This window comes from Alexandromys fortis, unplaced genomic scaffold (assembly GCF_014885135.2).
Source record: "Alexandromys fortis isolate MF-2015 unplaced genomic scaffold, M_Fortis_MF-2015_v1.1 scaffold_3, whole genome shotgun sequence".
Taxonomy (NCBI): domain Eukaryota; kingdom Metazoa; phylum Chordata; class Mammalia; order Rodentia; family Cricetidae; genus Alexandromys; species Alexandromys fortis.
In genome coordinates, this window is record NW_026067909.1 from 11,544,873 (window position 1) to 11,552,363 (window position 7,491).

Below are 7,491 nucleotides of genomic sequence, written 5' to 3' on the forward strand. Positions count from 1 at the left end.
GACATTGTTTCGTGTGCCCTCACTTACTCCTGTAACATCCCGGTGAAGGAACCAAGGCCAGAGCGGTAGTCACTGCTCAGAGTCTCACCATAAGTGGAGTCTGAAAGAATAGGCTCACCTGGGCCCTGTGTGGTCAGGGCAAGGGGGCCTTCCTCACTCCCTTCACTTCCTACTCTTCCCTTACACCCAGCCCTCCCTGGGCTGTGTTTTAAAGAGAGAAGTTAGCCAAGCTGGAAGTTGGACAATTAGGGCCTGGGACAGCTCCCAAGGTAGCAGTCCATCTTTAGCGGCACCTCCAGGATCCCTTGCTGAGGTGAACAGGTTCTTCCCCAGTTGGCTACTCAAGGCTAGAGTGGCAACTACGCCGCCGCGGAGAGGCATCCTGATCAAGAGCCTCAAGATCAAGGCTGGACTCCTGCTGCCCCCTGGTGTTCAGTGACCACATTACAGCAGGAGTGCCTCTCCTGGGATGTGAAAGCTGGTCCTGCCCACAACTGTGCCTCACACCTGAAGATGAGTTGGCAGAGATCTTGCTGTTCTGCGGCTGCATGCCCTCAAGATTGTGGTTTTGCCCAATGTGTCCAGTTAGAACTGTTAAAAGCCAAAGCCAGAGCCATGACTCACGCCTTAGGCAAACTGGCTGTTAACCTGTGAGTCTGTCCTAGCCTCCGAGGCTGCTAAGTTGTAGGACAAAGGGAAGGAAGGCCAAAGTGCCTGCTCTGAAGACTGAAGCTGCCCTGTGGTGGTGGCACAGGCCTTTGAGTCCACCACTTGGGAGGCAGAAGCAGGCAGATTTCTGTTGAGTTCTGGCCTATATAGTGAGTTCTAGAGCTACATAGTGAGATCCTGTCTCAAAAGATAAAAAATAAAAATTAAAAAATAGGGCTGGAGAGATGGCTCAGTGGTTAAGAGCATTGCCTGCTCTTCCAAAGGTCCTGAGTTCAAACCCCAGCAACCACATGGTGGCTCACAACCATCTGAAATGAGGACTGGTGCCCTCTTCTGGCCTGCAGGCATACACACAGACAGAACATTGTATACATAATAAAAAAATAAATATTTAAAAATTAAAAAATAAAAAACTAAAATGAAAAGAGACACATATCAAAAAAGAGTGAGAGCAAGCCCTCAGGGGAGCGAGGTCTCTCTTCCACCATCCCTAGCCTCCCCCCACCTCAGCTCTCTTTCCTAGTGCCCACCTGCTCTCTCACTAGCCCGCACAGGCCTGGCCACCCTCCAGTGCCTTCTCCCTTGCTTCCCTCCCCTGAAATGACTGCACAAAGCCCCAGGCCTCAGAGCTCCAAAGCCAGCTGGGCTGGCTAGAAGGCATGCCCCCGGCCTTCCTCCCTTCTTGAACCTAGGTGATCATGTGAGTGGCCTTCTGCATGCCGTTAAGGTACAAGGCACAACAGTGACTGGTTAGCAGCTCTTAGGTCCCACAGGCCCCGCAGGCCCCTATGGGCTGCACCCCAGGTCTGTGAGCACCCCAGCCTTTTCAGATGGGTTGCAGCAGAGAAACGAGAGGATGGATGCTGACGAGATCACTGGAGCCAGGCAGAGAGGGCCTGAGGTTCTGTCCCTGAAGACAGGTCCACACCACTCACTCTGGTTGGAGACAAGGGCAAGAGAAGGACCAGGCCGAGGCCCACCCTCTTACTGGCTGGGTCCTTTGGGCAAGCGTATGACCCTCTCTGAGCCTTGGCCTTCTTGTCTCTGCGGCTCCTCTAGAGGCCTGAGGACCACGTAAGCAGCATGTGAACTGTCAAAATAAGCCTCCCTCGAGGGTGCCTCACTACCTCCTTCCCTTGGTCGCCCCTAACAACGCTGGGAGGAAGGCTCAGACCCTTCCGGGTGACCCCCTCCCACTGTGTTGCAAAGAGAACTGGACATTTCCTTTGATCCCAGGGGTGGGGGGTGGTGCTAAAGGAGGCTCAGACCTCAACAAAAGCACTTGCACCAGCAGTCACGTGGGTCCCCTAATCCGTGGCCTAATTACCAGCTCTGACAGCACGGCCCCTCCCCCAGCAGGTCCTCAGTGGCCCATTCCTCCAGTCTCCGCACACACATGCAGACCCTCAGTGGCATCTTCCCTTCTGCATACTGATCTGCTGCCTCTGGCGGTTCAACCACTCTGACCCAAAGTTCCCATGCAATGGGCTCTACATGCCAATAACCGCATTTAATCTTCAGGAGAGTCAGTCAGGTAGAGAGCAGGGTTCACCCCCACATCCCAGATGGGAAAACTGAGGCTGGAGGCACAAGAACCTTTGTTAAGCCTGGTCAGTCATGATTGTTGACCACAGAACCCCGTGTGAATGCTCCCATGCATGCTAGCAGGCCATCTGCCGAGCCCCAACTTCCTCTGCTACCTCCCTAGACTTTAATATATTGGGTTGGATTTTTTTTTTTTTTTAGGTAAGCTCTCTTGTGTAGCCTAGGCTGGCCTCAGGCTCACAGCTCTCCTGTCTCGGCTTCCTGCGTGCTGATTACAAACAGCACACCATGCCCAGCTTCCACCAGGCTTTGGTTGGCAGCAGAGAGCAAACCAGTCAGTGCTGAGCCTTAGCTACACCTAGATTTCAGCCTTGATGCCCTGGGCACGGAAGAGGACATGGAGTGTCTGGACCTGGGCCTGATTATCCCAAGCCAATGTTCTTCTCTGAATGCTTAGCCAGTGCTCAGAGTAGGAGCATCTGCCTTGGAGTAAGTCTGCCGAGAAGCTGAGCCTCGGGGTCTTCCAAGCAGGAGAGCAGGGAGAGAAAGTCCAGGCCCAGCAAGACAGGAGACAGAAGGATTTCAAGGTGTTAACCTGTGCCATACCCAAAGATAGAAGGGATCGGCTGGCAGCTGCAAGGAATAGATCTACCCAGAGATGCCATGTGTGATCATAGCAGGCAGAACCCTGGGAAGGAGCCGTGGTCAGGCTCTAATAGGCTCCCTTGGTTTGGCAAATTTGTTCTAGAACCAGTGAGGACAGAGAGATTCTTCACTGTCCATTCCCTGGGTTGAATGTTGTACCTGAGGCCCTAGGGTGGGGGAAGCAGGAGACTCAGAAATTTACTCAGCTAGCAAGTGTGGTGGTGCATGCCTTTAGTCCCAGTGCTCCAGAGGCAGCAGGCAGATCTCTGGGAGTCCAAGACCAGCCTGATCTACATGATGAGTTTCAGGCCAGCCAGGGCTTCATAGCGAGACCCGATCTCAGAAGAGAGAGGGAGGGAGTGGGGAGGAAAGCTGCTCCTCATGTCTGTAATCCCAGAACTCAGGAGGCAGGGGCAGGGAGATTGCCTTGACTAGGCTACAAAGTGAGCCCTGCCCAAAAATTAAAATAGAAGGACTGGAGAGATGGATTGGTGGTTAAGAGCACACACTGCTCTTCCAGAGAACTTTAAATTGGTTCCAAGCACCCACATCATGACGCTCATGCCTTTGTGGAACCCAAAAGCCAATAACCCTGGCCTCTCCAGGCATCTGCACATGTGAACATGCACTCACTTGGACATACACGCATCTACAAACAAAGAGAGAGAGAAACATGTACACACATGTGCCCATAATTTAAAATAATAAAATAAATATTTTTTGAAAATGGAAGCAAAAAACAAGCGCTGATCCCTTGACTGGGGTGCAGGGGCAACTGCTGCAAGGGAAGCTACAGGACTCCTTGACACTGTTCACTGATCTGATCAGAAAGGCCAGCTGGGATACCACAGTGGTCTGTGTGACTTCCGGAGATCAGAGAGGAGAGGGCCCTCCATCCCAGTCAAACCAAGAATTCCCAAGCCAACTATGGGCTTCACCAGCTCCTTCCCTAATCTCTGGTCATCTGGCCTGGGTTGGAGATCTGGGACCAGGCTCTGCACATTGCATGCTTTCACCCAGAAGGTCAGTGGACACTTTTATAGACTTCTGGGAAAAACCTTCATCTGTCTCCATTATCACTATCAGCCTGGACCGTATAAACTCCCAGGGAACAGGCAGACAGAGGAGCTTAGTGGATGATGGGAAGCTGTCTGCCCAGCCTGGATCCCACGCTCTGATGCCTCAAGTCAGTCCACAGGCTGTTTCCTGGCGTCGACACCAGTAGATGCAACCTGAGACGATGCAGCTTTCTGGGAGCCAGGGAGAGAACTGTGGACCTGGGCGCCGCCTGCTGGCCAAGGTCTGAAACTTCACTAGCTTTGGCTGAGAAAGAACATGGGACAGGCTGAGACCTCAAAGAGCCTGAACAGGGCTGTTACTACATTAAATCTTACCCCCTACTCTGTCCCCAGCCTCCAATCAAAGTCCTTTTATTCCCGAAGAACTCCAACAGAGGTGATTCAAAAATTTCTCAAACGAATTGTTTAGACTGAACTGTTGGCTACACTGGAAAATGCTCGGGTCAGGCCACAGGAGGTAGAGTACACACCTCACGGCACACAAGGGCCTGAGTTCAAGCAGACTCAGGCACAACCCCATACTGCCCACCCCCTTATTGCCTATCTGCTGACAAGCCCGGAGCACTCGTCCTTCTGTAAAAGCCCAGTTCCGCTCAACCGAGAGCAGGTCCATACAGCAGGGCTGGCAATGGAGTTAGCTCTCCAGATTGCTACCCGACGTCTCGGATCAGCTTTTCTCTCCATAGAAGTGTAGATCCGCCTGTCCACGGCTCCTATCAGACCTAAGACCACAGCCTTATCCCCTGCCGGCTGGACCACGGAAGAAACTGCCCATGCTGGCTTTCTCTCAGCCCCTCCATAGCTCCTCAGCCAGGCTATCCCTCTGCAAGCCTACAGCAGGCCAGATCAGAAGCCCAGGGCTCCCAGTAAGAGCATGGCTTCCATGTTATGATAGTTTGGAGATGTCCCCACAGTCTCAGGCATTTGGATACTTGGTCCCTCGCTGGTGACACGACTTGGGGGAGGCTTAGGGGGCCTTTGAGGAGCTGTGTCACTGGAGTGAAAGCTTGGAGAATTCCAGTTTGGACTCGCTCGCTCTGCTTCCTGACTGCAATTCTCACCTTCCAGCTCCAGCCGCCAGGCCTCTGTTCTGCCATCATGGACTTCTAGTTCTCCGGAAACATAAACCCAGACGACCTCTTCCTTGAGGTGTTTTATCACAGTTTAGAAAAGCAACTGATACAGAAGTCGGTAACCAGGAGTAGGGTACTGACGAGATGGGCCTGACCCTGCTGGGTTTTTGGAAGAATGTGAAAGGCACTGAGATAAGAAAGCAGTTGAGTGTGATAAGCCCAGCTTAATGGGCTGTCTTAGGAGCCTGGAAGACATTAGCGCCAAGAGAAAAGCAGACTGAGGAGGTCCAACTCAGGAAATTTCAGAAGGGATAATATTAGCAAGGAGGCTAGAGACTGTTCCTGAGACATTCTGGCCAAAAGAATGCATTTGCTTTCTGCCCTTGACCCAAGAGTTTGTCTGAGCCTGCCAGGTGGTGGCGCATGCCTTTATTCCCAGCCCTCAGGAGGCAGAGACAGGTGGATCTCTGCAAGTTCAAGTCCCACCTGCTCTACATAACGAGTTCCAGGACAGGTTCCAAAAAGCTACAGAGAAACCCTGTCTCAAAAAAAAAAAAGGTAGAACAGGCTAATTTCATTGGCAGAAGCAATCTCAAGACAGGCTAATGTTGACTGTGTTGAGTGTTTACGAGTAATGACTCTTAGGCAGGTCTCCGGTGGAAAGGAGCAAGACTCTTAGGCAGGTCTACAGTGGAAAGGAGCAAGTGGGGCAGAAAGAAATACACAGTGTGCAGCTGAGATGATGCCACAGGCGAGGCGGGTGCTGGGAGGAGGCTGCAGCAGAGATCTGCACCGTCACAGAGACCTGCTATGCACTGGGATAAAGCTAAGCTCCCACTCTGTGAAAGAGAGCATAAGGCATTTTCTGATCTTCTAATGTGTTTTATAGGGGCAAGGGTCCACCCCAAACTGGCAGCCAAGCTTTGCAGTGCTATCCACGTGGTGCTGGCTCTACAGTCATGAAAGAAAAGGAAGGGGGTCACTAAACTTCTCCACCGTCTCAGAAAGCCACCAAGACTAGGCAGCGTGTGGCAGGAGCATCCTTGCCAGAAAGCTCTGAGAGGGCAAGGGACCCCGAGAGGCCACTTCATGAGATGGAAGTGAAGCTTGGTTTGTACTGGGAGTTGCCGGAGCCATAGGAAGTCGATCTGTCAGGGAGAGCGGCATACAGGGAGTGGAACCGGCCTAAGAGAGAAAAGTGTGCTGCAGGCGGCAAAGCCAGAAAAGTGGAGCCCTCTGGCGTGAGACGTGGAATTACAGTCTGGAGCTCACATTGTTGGGTCTTGAACCTGCTTTAGTCCAAAACCCACACCATTTCCTCACTGTGCCCCATTCTGCTTTTGGAAGGGCAATGAACATTCTGCGTCACTGTGTGTTGGCAGTATGTAATTTGCTTTTTTTGTTTTGTGGAGGGGTACAGATAAAAGATGACTTGAGTCTCAGATGACACTTTGGACTTCAGAACGGTGTTGAGACTGAGAGGTTGTGGGACCTATTGAAGCTAGACTAAATGCATTTTGCAATTTGATATGACCACAAAGCCTATGGGGACACAGAGTGGTGGTTTAAATGAGATGTCCCCCATAATCTTGGGCATTTGGATACTTGGTATCCCAGCTGGTGATACTGATATAGGAAAGCTTAGGAGATGTGACCTTGTTGGAGAAGTACGCCATAGGGGGGAGGGGGAGCTTGGGAGTTTAAAGACTCACACCATTTCAAGTTTATTCTCTCTGCTTCCTACTTAGAGTTCAAAACATGCACTCTCAGCCCCCAACTCCAGCTGCCATGCCTCTGCTCTGCCATCATGGACTCTCGTCCCTCTGGAAAAATAAACCCAAATTGCCTCTTTCTTCTGTAAGTGCCTTGTTCGTAGTACTTTCTCGTAGCCACAGAAAAGTAACTGATACCCACATTGTCACAGCTGAGATATCATCTGTCCCCCTCAACACATGCACCATAAACAACCTAAGAAAGGATGCAGAGGGCTGAGGAGGGGGCTTTCCTGGAAGCAGCTTGGCATGCCAGTGCTGAGGAGGTGGGCAGAGACTGGCAAGTCGTGGGGTCCCAATGACAGGGAGTGGCTGCTGTGGAATAAATAACACCCGATAGTGACCTCTGACCTTTATGGGAACCTACACACATGAATGCACGCACACACGAAGGACACAGACCCACTGCCGAACATGATTACAGGACATAGACCTGGAACTGGTCTGACAGTTTCCTCCCTGCTGGCTAGCTTTCACAGTATTGGAAGTTGCTTTGCAGGCCATAGGGAGAGAGAAACCATCCATGGTCTGACCCAGAAGTAAACCCTGCAGGCTACAATACCAACCCACCAAGCAAAATGTGCCTACTGGCACAATAGTAACTTGAGTGCTTTGGGGGTAACTAACCACTCTTGGCCAGGACCTGCTCCACTGGAGGGAATTCCTCCCTGGTATTGTAAACTCAGTCAACAGTATATGGCTTAGGAG